At 41.9% G+C, this 14,124-nt stretch overlaps 1 protein-coding gene and 1 long non-coding RNA gene across 12 annotated transcripts in view; one reads left to right on the forward strand and one right to left on the reverse strand.

Moving 5' to 3' along the window:
- The window catches only part of CSNK1G3 (casein kinase 1 gamma 3), a 108,075-nt gene extending 101,203 nt beyond the window's left edge, over nucleotides 1-6,872 (reverse strand). For 5 of the 10 annotated variants that reach the window (XM_087862348.1, XM_045794838.2, XM_045794835.2 and 2 more), the window contains exon 1: nucleotides 6,498-6,871. The gene's annotated coding sequence lies outside the window, so the exon portion shown is untranslated. Of the gene's footprint in view, nucleotides 1-6,497 lie in introns of all 10 variants that reach the window. The other 5 variants (XM_045794843.2, XM_045794840.2, XM_045794841.2 and 2 more) reach the window with 2 other exon arrangements.
- Nucleotides 6,873-7,001: 129 nt separating this feature from the next.
- LOC123790415 (uncharacterized) overlaps nucleotides 7,002-14,124 on the forward strand; it is a 44,086-nt gene continuing 36,963 nt past the window's right edge. For both annotated transcript variants that reach the window (XR_006779080.2, XR_006779079.2), the window contains exons 1-2: nucleotides 7,002-7,131; nucleotides 7,396-7,490. This is a non-coding gene — a long non-coding RNA (uncharacterized LOC123790415). The remainder of the gene's footprint in view (nucleotides 7,132-7,395; nucleotides 7,491-14,124) is intronic.

A 14,124-nucleotide genomic window follows, 5' to 3' on the forward strand; every position in this document is an offset into this window, starting at 1 on the left:
TACAATTTGAGTAACTGATTTTATTGATGCAAAGTCAGTCAATAAAAAAACTGACACTGTTTCAAGCTCCTAAAATATTCATACCGGAGCATATTTAAGATAGCAACATAGAAGCAGCTTTCCAATCTTTCATCCGTTACATCTGTACAACCCTTTAAAGTTCAAAGTGCATTTATATGCATTATTTATTTTCATTCTCAAAACAAGCAGATGCAGTGGTCACTATTGATTGCCCCTCTAACATCCATTTCCCCCATATTCTTCCTTCCCACAATTTTTTAAAATATCCTCCCTCCACAATGTAACTCAGGAAAATGTGACCCCATTCCCAACGGCAGGGAATATATCCTGATTAACAGAAATCAACCATGATAACCCTACTCCCCTTGTCGTGACTGGTTAGGAAATACACATGACCTAATTCTGGTCAATAAAACATGAAAGGAAAAGTATGCTGGTAAGCTTGTGCAAAACATTTCCTGGCCAGTGCATGTCTAGATGTGATCTTGCTACCAGCCTGTAGATGAATCCAACACAAAGAGGAGAGCAGAGCCAAAAAAAATCACAGAGAGGCAGACCAAAGCTCTGAAAAACTAGTCCTACCTCAATACTTCAGTGTTCCATACCAGAAACTACTGCATTTCAGGCATTAAAATGCAGCGACACCAAGATAATATAGCATAACCTATCTATATTTCTTTCCCCAACCTGCAGCTCCTTTCCTATAACCTAACAGTTTTCGTTTTCACTTGAGCTGTGCTAGGCAAGACAGGAGGGCAGCTCCTGTAAGAGCTGCTAGACCAGCATGCTTTGCACCAAGCTCAAAAGCTCCTGGTACACACTAAGGGTATGGCATTTCCTTTTCCAAGGGACAATTTCCTTTCCCAATTCACTTCAGCAGTCCCTACTGAGGCTGAGGAGATGCTGGGATTCTAGAAAGGCTCCTCTCTGTATAAAAGCTGAAAGGCAGAATACAAAATCAGATCAAGGACCTTAGAGAGAAATATGTGAAAACCCTAGGTTGATCACCTGACTAGATAATTAAACAATTCACCCTCAGGTATGAATGAACACAGTCAGAAATACCAGAATTTATTTCTTTTTTATAAGAGAATGCTATTAAATCAATCTCTAAGACAGGGTATAAAACAGATGATATTTTAGAAGCAGATACTCTCTTTAATATATTATCAACCAAGAGTTCCTAAGTTAGTTTAAAAGGGGCATCATGGGGTGCCTGGGTGGCTCCGTCAGTTAAGCCTCTGACTCCTGGTTTCAGCTCAGCTCATGATCTCAGGGCTGTGAGATCGAGCCCCACATAGGCCTCTGCACTCAGCACTGAGTCTGCTTGAGATTCTCTTTCTCTCTCTGCAGCCCCCCCACACTCATGCTCTCTCTCTTGCTCTCCCTCACTCTCAAATAAATTTTAAAATCTTTAAAAAAAAATTTAAAAAACATGAAATGGGAATCATAGAAAAATCTACATATCTTGAACATTTTATTGCAATGAAAACATAAAAAATGTACACTCCCAAGACAATCTTTCAATGCAAGGCCAAGGCCTTTTCTTCAATTATGGGTCTACAGATCACAGTTCTATTCTGTCTTGCAAAAACCAGGCCTCCTGTGAGTTTAAACATGGATAGATATCCTGCAAAACTTAAAAGCAATCTTACTGCAGATTCTTTTTAGATTTTTAGGGTCTAATGAGGGTTCCCCTCACTGTTTAAAGTTATCTCACCCACACCTATTTTAACTATAATTATTTTAGCTACTCACCTGTTTTCAAAGGAGCCAGAAGTTCTTATACAAATGACTTGTTGCCTCCATATTTCACTAAATAATGTTTCATTAAATGGTGTAATTACAACATCAAGTACAAGTGTCATCAACAATTTGTTGTTACCAATAATTCTTTGTAAGTATAAAACAACTAGTGGGATTAAAAATTCAAAAACGAACTGGAGAGTAGTCTACTGCCTTTTAATATAGCATGGGCATCAAGCAGTAAATGGATGAAGAGTATCAATCTTTTAAGTGGGTTGAACAGGTGAGTTAAAACAGAGTCTCCTGAAATAGGCTGTTCCCAAGAGTCTTTGCTTATTCTACCCACCAGTCAACCTTCTAACAACTCATAAGTATCTTAAGAAAAAGAGTATCATGAGATTTTACTTACTTCCAGTGAAAGCTATAAAAAATGTAGATGTGATTTAGGCATATGTGGATATAACTCAACTATAGACTTTCATTAAATTAACTTATAACTCTGTGATCTATCATTAGTCAAGAAAATGACCAAAGTGTGTGTCCTCTCTACCAAATACATAAACACTTCAAGATCATTCTTAAGAATTATTTCTCATAACAAAGATGATGGGCAGGGAGTGGGAGGAGAGAATATAACTAATCACTTACTATAGTTTAAGAACAAATCACTACACACCTTCCCAAGGTCCCATAATAGGAGGAAACCCTATGGTTTAGGAAACATTTACGGTTTCTAAATCCCAGCTTTCAGAAGGGAGCTAGAAAAAAACATGGCTAACAGCAGCCTCTAATGTGTCTGTAAAACTTATCTGTCCTTATATCTCTCTCTCTTTCCTTATTTTCTGAATAATGCAGAGCGTCTCCCAAATCACTTCACATTCATGGATAATACACACTTGAATTTTACACATTAAGAATCCTAAATATAGTTCTGACCTATAGATCATCACAAAAGGATACCCTGAGGTAGCTTTAGTCACTAGAACCAGACTGTCCATTCCTAAGGAATCTCTACAATTAAAGAACTACAGATGCCCCACAAAACTGCCATTTCCAAAAAAGTACCATCTTGAAGAACCAACACCCAAACATACACTAACAACACCAATCAATACCACTAAGTGCCAACCTCTCGAGAAAACATAAAAAAGGAAGAGGATGGAAGACTAGGGAAAAAACAGATCATCGGTGGTTTAAGACTCTGAAGTCAGGAAAAAAATGATTTAAATAAGCACTCTGTTATATCCTAAAAAGGTTGCTTAAACTCTGGATAACTGTTTCCTACTGTCAAAAGCAAGGGTTATACATCATTTAACAAAAAGAGTTGTCTTGACAGTATCATCTATGGGCCCTCTACAAAGTAGGCACTTAATAAATTTTAACAGGTATTAGTGTTTTAAATGGGAGGTTCATGATAATTTAGTTATATTCAGGTTCACAAATTCAGTTACGATATATATATACTTCTCGGACACCTAGAGGGGAATAGTTAGTAAAATCCATCAAACAATCTTCCCCAAAAGGTGAGTCTACATAGACTTAAACACTGTCATTGTGAGTGTGGTATTTTTCTAAGCATTCTTTGATTGAGATAAAGTTTGGGGTTAAATTATTTTAGGGTCATTTACTATTTAAGATAACTAAAAACCTTACACATATTATCCAGAACAGTGAACATTTCCCATTTTATCATCCCACTGTTATGGTCAATTCTCCCTGTCTGTAGATTCCTTACATTTCACTTTAACCATTGTGAATCTCAGCTTCAAATATATTAACAATAATATAACTATCCAATGAACTGTGCTTCGTTTTGTTGTTTAATATTACAGCATTCCCTCAATTTAGTTTGAAATATCCTTTTGGGAAACCCTCTGAAACTTAACCACTTGTTCCCTTCTGAAAAACTCTGAATCAATACACTACACCAGAAAACCAGCCTATTGCCAGTATAGAGGGGATTACAGAGGGGACAGAGAAATAAACAGAGAGCTTCCCATTTCTTCTGGAGGCTCATTTTTATAGCCTGAATTCATTTCACATACAACCAATAACCAGATTACCAGACACACCCATATTCAAATTCAAGTACAGACATATGACAAAGCCAGGTATGGAGTGTTGTACATTATATACTTCTCTGCTTTCCTCCATTAGCATAAATGATAACAAGTTGATTATTCTGTTATAGTTTGTTTCCTTGAACTTACTATCCTTATTTGCCTAACTACTTCCTAGAAGCATAAAATCTGGACATTTGGACCTTTATACCTCAAACTGACTCATTTCTAAATACAAGGCATTCTGACTCCCACGGCCAGATCTCCACCTATTTTCACAGCTTCCTCTCCCACAAAGACCACCTGGCACAGCAGCTCAACAGCCCCGTAGTACCCAACCAACATGCCTGTGCCCCAGCTGTTCTCTTCGCCTAGAAAACTACCCCCCCACACACATACATACAGACACACACACACACCAAGCCTCCATGTTGCCCATTAAAATATCTGAATCCCCAAATGGAGTGTTAACAGCTCTAAAGTCATTCATAATTCCACAGTCAAAAATTAGTACCTCTCTCTCTCTCTCTCTCTCTCTCTCTCTCACACACACACACACACACACACACACACCACGCTTCCATGCACCTCTAACAAATCCCACAGGTGTCCTGTGTTGCCATTATTTCTGTGCATGTCTGCTTCTCCCTTGAAGACTGCTACTGGATCTGACTCATCTTCATATTATAACCTCTCTTCCATCCTCACCACAGAGTAAAGGTCCTTTGCACATGGTAAAGGTCTGGGTTGAACAGAACTATTCCTTGATTTTAATTCCAGTCTTTGTATTTGAAGGAATAAATGAATACCACGTGTTGAAGATTTTGTTAAGAGTTAACGCTTTGTAAATCTAACAATGAAAATGTCAATAATTACATAACGCATTAATTTCTGAGTGGATGAATGGCAGAAGAGGTCACTGAGCACAGTAAATCATCACTGAAGATTATAATTTTCTAAGATTCTCCCCAAAAAGTCTCATATATATCAACATTAAAATTAACCTTTCTGTCCCCATTCTAAAGAGAAGTACTAATACCAGATGCATATGCATAAATGCAAGCTCACTGGAAGCCAAAGTGTGTACATTCCAGAGAATCTATACCAAAGCCATGCAGTTTATTTGATAATATCTTTCTTTCAATGCCAATAAATACGATTTTCACCTTATGTGCAATGATAAGAGCTAATATATACAAAATATACTTTATCTTAGCTCAGAATACAGCCAGAGCAAAGTTTGGAAAGAGTTATGAAATAACACTAAGCAGAACTCTCCACCCCACCCCGAAAAATGTTACTAAGAATGTCACCAACTGTAACTGATTTTTGGTGGAAAATGGTTTCTTAAACTGGCTTCCTATCTTTCTAACCCTAACTCATATAATTTGTGCTATTTTCCTCCACTTTTTATTTATAGGGAAAGCAAATGTTCTTCAAAAATACATCCACAGCTTTAGAAATTAAATGTTTTTAATTTTAAAAAGTATTCCAACTCAGATGTAGTTCAACATCTTTTACTGTGAGCAAATGTCATTCACTAGTAACTGCACAAGAAATAAATATTGACTTATTTTCCTAACTTATTAAAAATCAGAAGGTTTTTCATTTTCCAATTAAAGTCGACCTTCTAAAACAAAAGGTTAAAAAGGGGTCACTTATTGGCCAGCCTCCGTACTCATTACAACAGAGTTACAACTAATTCGCACAGTGTAGCAACAGTAGCCATCACACACACACACACACACACACACACACACACACACATACACACACACACTCTCTCTCTCTCTCTCTCTCTCTCTCTCTTTCTCTCTCCCACCCATTAACTTTTCCTCCTTCCCTGGGAAACCTGGAATGATCCTAACACAGGCCTAACTACCCCCACCCTATGAGCACACACACACATCTCCACCACCACCCCAAAGAAAAGAAACGTAGGAGCAAGGGACCAAGAGCACCGACGCTTCGGTGTGTCACTTCCTCTGCATGTGGGATAAACAAACAAACCAGAACCTTAACAGTAGCCAGCACAGAAATTGTGTTACCCCCGACTAATGCCTTGGTTAAGTTTTGAGCTAAGTCAAAAGCTCTATCAAATAGGTAAATCCCTGCCCCCCACCCCCAACAGACACCCCAGCGGGAAGTTTACCCCTGAAATGAAGGCTGGCCCCTGACACCTCCTTCCAGCAGCCCGATGCCTCCCTCCCTCCTGTCCAAACCCCCACTCCGAGGATAATTGTCTGGACACAATCAAGAGCGCCGGGGCTGCGCTCCCGACCTCAAAACCCCTCCCCGCAGAAGCCCCCGCCTTCTCCCGGCTCGCCCACCTCCCCCGCGTCCCCACTCGCGCCGCACCGCTCGGCAACTTCTGCACCCGCCCGGCCCGCCGCCCGCGGCCCCCTCCTCTGCCGCCCAGCCCTCGGCGCCCTCACCCCCGGCCGCGGCCCCTCCCGCCCGTTCTCCCTCCCTCCGCGCCGCCTGCTCTCCCGGGTCCTCGCCCACCCCTCTTCCGCGGCCCCCGCCTGCGGCGCCGCCCCCGCCGCACCCCAGCCCTCCCAGCCCGGGACCCCAGCCCACCCAGCCCCACCCGGGAAGGAGGGAGCCGAGCAGAGGCTGCCGCCGGGCCGGGGCCAGCCGGCCGCGCGCCACCGCGGAGGGGGGCTTTACCTCAGAGGCGCGGCCGCGAGCTGCTGGGTCGGTCCCGGGCGCGGGCGGCGCCCCCTGCTCCGTCAGTCAGCGGCGGCGGGGGCGGCGGCGGCGGCACATCACACCCGCCGGCGACCGGAGGACGAAAGCAAGCCACGCAGGGAGGGAGCGAGCGAGGTAGGGGGGGAAGGAACGAGCGAGGGAGGGAACGCAGCTCGGCTCGGACTCGCTCCCTGCACTCCTGCCGGTGCCTTCTACCGCCGCCTCTGGCCGGAGAGTCGCCGCCCGGGCCGCTGCTGTCGCCACCGATGCAGCCGGGAATGAATGCACAGCGGCGCCTCGCTTATCCGGAGGTCAAACATCCTTCTGCCTCGGGCATCCGGATCGGCGCCGGACCCGGAAGTGAACGCATGGAAAAAAAATAAAAAAGGAAAGCGTCTCTCTAGCGGCGGCGGCCCCCAAGCTCCCGCATCAGCGAAAAGAGCCGAGTAGAGCCGAAGATTACAGCGACTTGCTCGGATTGGCCGGCTCGCCGACCGGAAGAAAGGCGGCACGTTCATTGGCTGGCAAGGCCTATAAAAGCCAAGCCACGCCTCCATCCCCACCTCCGCACAAGTGGTGCGTGAGGGGGAGCGTGGAGTAATAGTGGATACGGGTACGTTTCTCTGGGCGAGGTTAGGAGAGGAGAGGCTTGGCCAGGTCTCTGGGGGAGAACTGGGAGAAAACGATCCTATTATGAAGGACAGCTACTAAAAATTCCGCGGCTCGGGTGAGCAAAGAGCCTAAGAGCGCCATTGTGCCAAGTCAGGTTCTCGAGGCATTGCCGAGCACAGCCCTCCAGGTGCAGAATTTTAGGGCCCTGGCCTAAGGGAGTGACCTCACCTGGTTAACATTTTCCCCCACTTTTTTCTGACCTCAGTGCTACAGCAAGGATGCAGCTGCTTGGAACTATGAGTTGTGGCTCACGTTTGCATCTCATTTACGGTCTATCGAGAACTCCGTTTGTGAGCTCAGGTAATCAATCCTTGGAACTGTATAACGTGATAGTTATTATTCAGTGTTGTAAATGAACCTCCTGAAGTTTCGAGAGGCCAAACATCACTCAGGTTATCAAGTTGTAGAGCACAAAGTGGAACCGGTGTTTTCTCACTCCAGTTTGCAGTCCCATCTGCCCCATACTCTGTCTTTACAGATGGTTAAGTAGGATGAAGATATGGCACTGTGAAAAACCGCTGTGGAAGTCGATCCGCCATGAAGGCGTTTGTAGAGGACTCTGAAAATATGTTTTTTAATTGTTAATTATTACCTAATATTACTTATGTCTAAAGATCTTTCAAAAGTCAGACATTAAGATGTGCATGAAGAAAAATCACAGCCCAGCGCTGTTAAAAATTCATTTATCAAACATTTTTATGTTTTGATACACTGTATCAAGAAAGATGAGCTCTCCGCCTCTCTCTCTCACTCAGGAAAAACTTAAAAGTCTCCAATGAAACAAATGCACTTTAAAATCATGGAGGATTTATCTTTTTCTCCCTCCATACTGTACCAGACTGATGATAAGGTTCATGTGTAAACTTCAGAGGTGTAGTTATATGGAAAGATGCTGTTTTTGGTTTTGTTTGTTTTAATTACAATATGTTTTTAACATTTTTTTTTAACTCTCTTTTCACGCTCTTTCCTAAACTGGAGGTGAAGTGACTGCTATTACTTGGTACAGATAATAAGAGTACTGCTTCTGTGTTTGCCACACCACCATCATTTTATTAGAAGCAACTAAGATTTTTGCCTGCTCAGACTAGAGAATAATTTGCCTATTCAAATTACATATCCCAAAGTTTCTCATCTATCCCAGGGTCTAATACCAGACAGGAAACAAAGTTAATCCTATCTCAATAAATGAAAGAAATGTCTGCAATACAGGGAACTATAAAAACTGTCATTGACAACCAGCAAACCATTTTATACTCTCTGCCTCAAAAAAACAAAGTTTAGATTAAGAACACCTCGTACCCATCTCTCCAAGTCCAATAAATGTTTAAGAAATGTAGGTATATAAATATATGATCAAATCACATGTTCAGATAGGGATAGGAATAAAGGTTTACTTTTTTTTTTTTTTTAAGATTTTATTTATTTATTCGACAGGATAGAGACAGCCAGCGAGAGAGGGAACACAAGCAGGGGGAGTGGGAGAGGAAGAAGCAGGCTCATAGCAGAGGAGCCTGATGTGGGGCTCAATCCCCTAACGCCGGGATCACGCCCTGAGCCGAAGGCAGACGCTTAACCGCTGTGCCACCCAGGCGCCCCAAGGTTTACATTTTTAACACTTAAGATTCTTGTTAAACTTAGGCCTAGAAATTGCTATAGATTAAAACTGGCAAGTAACCTAGGTAGGAGGCCAATGAGATTTTCATATTATTCTTTTGTAAGAAAAATATGGCGATATGAAAATCGCTTACGTTAAGGAAAAGCCGCAGGCATCTCAACCAGAACTCGTTGTTTTGCAACATAATGTCTCAACATAAGCAGACAATCACAAATTTGATGTATATTATACATCAAATACAGCTAATTTTTGTTTCCTATCATTGCCACTCTTCAAGTATTTATATTCTATTAATATTTTTCATTTTTTCAAAACAGTGTCACATTCCCCCCCCCAGAACTTTATTCTGTTCAATGTAGATCTCTGTTTATACAAGTAAATATTTGTTCCAATATTTAGACATGCAACAACTATAATGATTTCCATGAAAAACAGGATGAAACAGCCAACAAAAGTTTTGCCCATATATTTCTATTAAAATGAGGGGGGTTACTTCAAAATGACTTCAGTCTAAGACTACCATAAATTTCTTAGAAAAAAAATCAGGAATTGAGTTTGAGGGAAAAAAAGAAAGTAAAATTTCTGGGGGCCTTGATTTCACATCTGAAACAGTATAAATATCCCAGTGTCTCCCTTACATGTTTTGATTCTTCTCTTTCTCTTCCTCTCACTCTTCGCATGCTCACTTTGGTACCTAGCCCCACCTACACAACACACACACACACGCACACACCCATGGAGAGAGTGTAGAATTAAAGCCTTCAATTAAAATTTTAAGTAGGAAAAGTATTCCATGTCCTTCTTTATCACACTTGAAGTTTTACTGCTTATTTAAAAAAAAAGGGAAAATGTCCAGCTTTACTCTCCACAAAATAACCCACATTCTCTCTCAAGCAAAGCACTTGTAGGGCATGAAAAGAAAGCATATTGTTGGGGCACCTGGGTGCATCAGTCAGTTAAGCATCCAACTTCTGATTTCCACTCAGGGCATGATCTCAGGGTCCTTAGATTGGGGATCCGTGCTCAGCAGGGAGTCTGCTTGAGATTCTCTCTCTCCCTCTGCCTCTACCCCTCTTCCATGCATGCACTCTTTCTCAAACACTCTCTATATCTGAAATAAATAAAATCTTTTTTTTTAAAAGCATTTTGCCAAAAATTTTTGATGTCCAAATTCCTAGTGTATCCTTAAAGATTATGAGAGCACTGACACACAGGTTTGTGCTATAGTCATTTAGTCCCTACACCTCGTTCATACTATTAAAATAAGCCAAACTTGTTTTGCACAAATTGATCAAGAAATAACCCCCAAATACAAACAGGCAGCAAAGATGAACCTAGCCTTCTACTTTGGTGCAGTGTATCAACTATGTGGCCAATCTGGCTGGGTTAAATAACAGGCAGATATTTTCCAACTAACAATGTAACCACCAACGCTCGAACAAGTTCCATTTATATTATTCCATCTGAGTCTGACAATCCTGTGAAGTAATATAGTAGCTGTTACCATTTTTCCCTGTTAGGAATGAGGGATGATGGGCTCATAAAGGTTAATTCACTTGCCCAAGATCACGCAACAATTGATAACCTGTTAAATATAAAATACAAAATTATGAGATTAAAATTATTTGCAAAACCTTTCAAAAAAAAAAAAAAAAGGAAACATTCATTCTCTTCTTCCAAGTATTTTATTTAACCATAATGGTAAACCCAGGATGGTGATTTACTTATTGACAGAGGGTAGGGCCCAAGGCATTGGCAAACCACTTGTTCCTTTTTCAATATTATCCTTAAGGTAAACTACCCGGAAGAAAGATATAATTAAGAAAAAGTAAATGCTCAAATAGAAGAAGGAAGGATACAAAATTGTATAATAGTAGCCAGAGCCTGGGAGCAGAGCAAAGTATTTTACTAAGAGTGGGAAGATAACCTCTTACCCAGTCAAGCCTGCAGTCAAGGGGAGGGAAAGGAAGGATGCCAGGAGAAAGGGAGTCAAAGACAACAGCCAGGTACAAGAATCACAAAACTTTTCTAAAAGGCTTTATTGTATTTTATAATAATAATCTTAAGTAATGTTTGGGGCGCCTGGGTGGCTCAGTTAGTTAAGCATCTGCCTTTGGCTCAGGTCATGATCCCCATATGAATTTGGTTGGGGGGAGGGGGACACAATTCGGTCTATATCAGTCCTTGAAGGAATAATTTCTATGTATAATATACCATCTATAAATGAAAGAGATGTTAAAGGTTAGACAGGATATTTATTAGGGAAGACAACTTGTGGACAAATAATCTTAAAACTTCATACAGGAAAAGAATATATTCTTAAGAGAAAGAACTTCAATAAAGAAAACTGCCTATAGAGGCAAGCTATAAACACCATGAAAAGTGTAAAAGAGTCTTGCCAAAAAAAAAAAAAAAAAAGGCTAAATGTCTAGTTAGGCAATTTAATTTTTGTTTTTTTCCATTAGGAGGCCTGAATTTTGGCAGCTTTTAAACAAATTTGGCTATCTGAAGAATGTTTTATGATAAATGGGAGAGGTAGAGTTAGCTAAAGCTGTGATTTTTTTTCCTTTTTTTTTTTTTTTTGGTGTTGGTTTTAAGAACAGCTTGAATTCTGGGTAATATGTGAATCTAAGGTTTAGAGATGGTTGAGATGGTTGTAATGATTGGCCCCTGCTCCACTTTCCATAGCTTGGTATTCTTTTGCTCCCTACAGTTATATTTTCCGATAACTATCTCAGCAGCCCATCCCAGTACATGAGCCAAATCTGACCAAGACTGAGTGTCTCATCAGCCTTCACCTATGGGAATTACGCAGTCCTCCAGCTGAAGATTCAGAGTGCCACTCTGGCTAAGAGTATAGATTTCCAACTGTGCCACTTCCCTGTCTGCCCCCCCCCAATAATGTTTTCCCGGTTTATAGCCCTGAACTCCTCCTCTGGTGTCTTCTGGTTGAAGCTATAGGCTTTCCCAGAACCCCATCCAAGGTGGAAAATTATTCTCCAGTCCCAGTTCTGACTACACCCTAGGTCCCTGGCCAGGGTCTTGCTAGGATGGAACTTCTCCAAATACCACACACTGAGTGGGCTTACTGGATTACTATAACCTTCTTCTGGACAAGACCACATTGCTACCAAAGTTGTCTAAGTCATGTCTGACCTTCATGTGCCCTCTGGACAGGGGACAGAGGACTACCTTCTTGCGGTCAACATCTGTGTCTAATGATGTTTCTTTAGTCTCTGTCATGCTTGGTCTTAATTTCATCCCTCTCTTCGCCAAGCAGTACTGCGAATTCCTGACATGTCTTCATCCTCCCACCTGTTCCTATTATGCTATTGTTGCCATGTCCGACTGAACAAGATCGCTGGGTCCACAGAGGTCAAAACTGATGTGGGAGGATACCTTACTTAGAGCCTCACTTCCTTGTACTGCTCATCCGCCTTTCTAGTATAATCACAGGATTAGACTGCTGTTCAGTTTCCTCCTATCTTCCTTCCTTGCGCAATTTAAACCTTCTGAACCTCAGTTGGCTCATCTGTAAAATGAGTCAGTATTTCCTACATCACAGTGATATCAGGAAGATTAAATGCAATGTTATATCTGTAATGCGCTTACCCCAGTGTCTGGTGTAGTGGAAGCAGTAAATACATGTATGTTGTTAGCTATCACGTGACCCTTAGGCACCTGCATTTTCTAAACCAACATGAACTGTAATACAAAGTGGAAAATATCAGGTCCCAGGCTGGTCCCTAGCTTTATTTTTTTTAAGATCTTATTTATTTACTTGGGGGTATGGAGGAGGGGCAGAGAGAGAGAGAAGGAGAGAATCACAAGAAGACTCCCCCACCCCCACCCCCCTGCTGATGGGGGATCCCGACATGGAGTTTGATCCCACAACCCTGAGTTCATGACCTGAGCTGAAATCAAGAGTCAGAGGCTTAACCAGCTGAGCCACCCAGGCGTCCCTCTTCCCTAGCTTTAAAAGTCTAAGACATCTTCTTAATTCAGTCCATATATACAATGAACTATTACTCAGCCATCAAAAGAATGATCTCTCAACATTTGTAGCAACATGGACGGGACTGGAGGAGATAATGCTGAGCGAGATAAGTCAAACAGAGAAAAACAATTACCATATGGTTTCACTCATTTATGGAACATAAGAAGTAGGAAGATCAGTAGGAGAAGAAAGGGAAGAAGGGGGGGGGGGTAAATAGAAGGGGGCATGAACCATGAGAGACTATGGACTCTGGGAAACAAACTGAGGGCTTCAGAGGGGAGGGGGTGGGGGAATGGGATAGGCCGGTGATGGGTATTAAGGAGGGCACGAATTGCTTGGTGCACTGGGCGTTATACGCAAGTAATGAATTATGGAACTTCACATCAAAAACTAGGGATGTACTGTATGGTGACTAACATAGTATAATAAAAAAGTATTATAAAAAAAAATTTTTTTAAAGATTTTATTTATTCGACAGAAAGAGAGATAGCCAGCAAGATAGGGAACACAAGCAGGGGGAGTGGGAGAGGAAGAAGCAGGCTCATAGCGGAAGAGCCTGATGTGGGGCTCGATCCCACAATGCCGGGATCACGCCCTGAGCCGAAGGCAGACGCTTAACCGCTGTGCCACCCAGGCGCCCCATAAATTTTTTTTTTTTTAAATAAAAGTCTAAGACATATCATCAATGGGATTTGTGTCTGGAGGCAAAACATTATCTAAATTTGCCTCGGGCCCTATTTCACTTGCTTCTACCATGCGTAGTTGGTCGTTTATGGTATAGTGGCTATCCAGCACCTGTTTATCCTCCAGATTTACTTTTGATGAATTTTCTCCCTCTCCCTGTTGTCCCTGACCAGGGGCTCTGCCTTCCTATAAGTCTAGTTTTAGGTGGGAGAGGAGTAATGGGGAACACATTGCCTAAACAATGCCAAATGGATCCTCTCCATGGGTTTGAATCTTGAGCAGAGGGACATGGAATCTAAAAACATTTGGAATGGCACCCCATTCCGAGAGCAGCACACACTTAACCTAGGATATAGGATCATATCCTAGCCTTTGGAGCATTTGATTTTGTTTTTGGTTTTTTGGGTTTAAGATTTTACCCTTTGGAGCCCCAACTAGGACCTCCTTTCCTGTCAATTCTGCACGATCTCCCACCCCCAATTGCCCTTCACACAATTCTGTTTTGCCTGCATTCCCCAGTGTACATTTCTGTTGTTTGCAACTGAAAAACCTTGATCACTAGGCTTTCATGCTGGCTTTTGGCTCAGCTCAGTGCCATCTCCTACTTGTCTCCTTTCTTGTGTGGCCTGGTTCTGTGT

Source organism: Ursus americanus, chromosome 5 (assembly GCF_024610735.1).
Source record: "Ursus americanus isolate L20-20 chromosome 5, mUrsAme1.1.p, whole genome shotgun sequence".
Taxonomy (NCBI): domain Eukaryota; kingdom Metazoa; phylum Chordata; class Mammalia; order Carnivora; family Ursidae; genus Ursus; species Ursus americanus.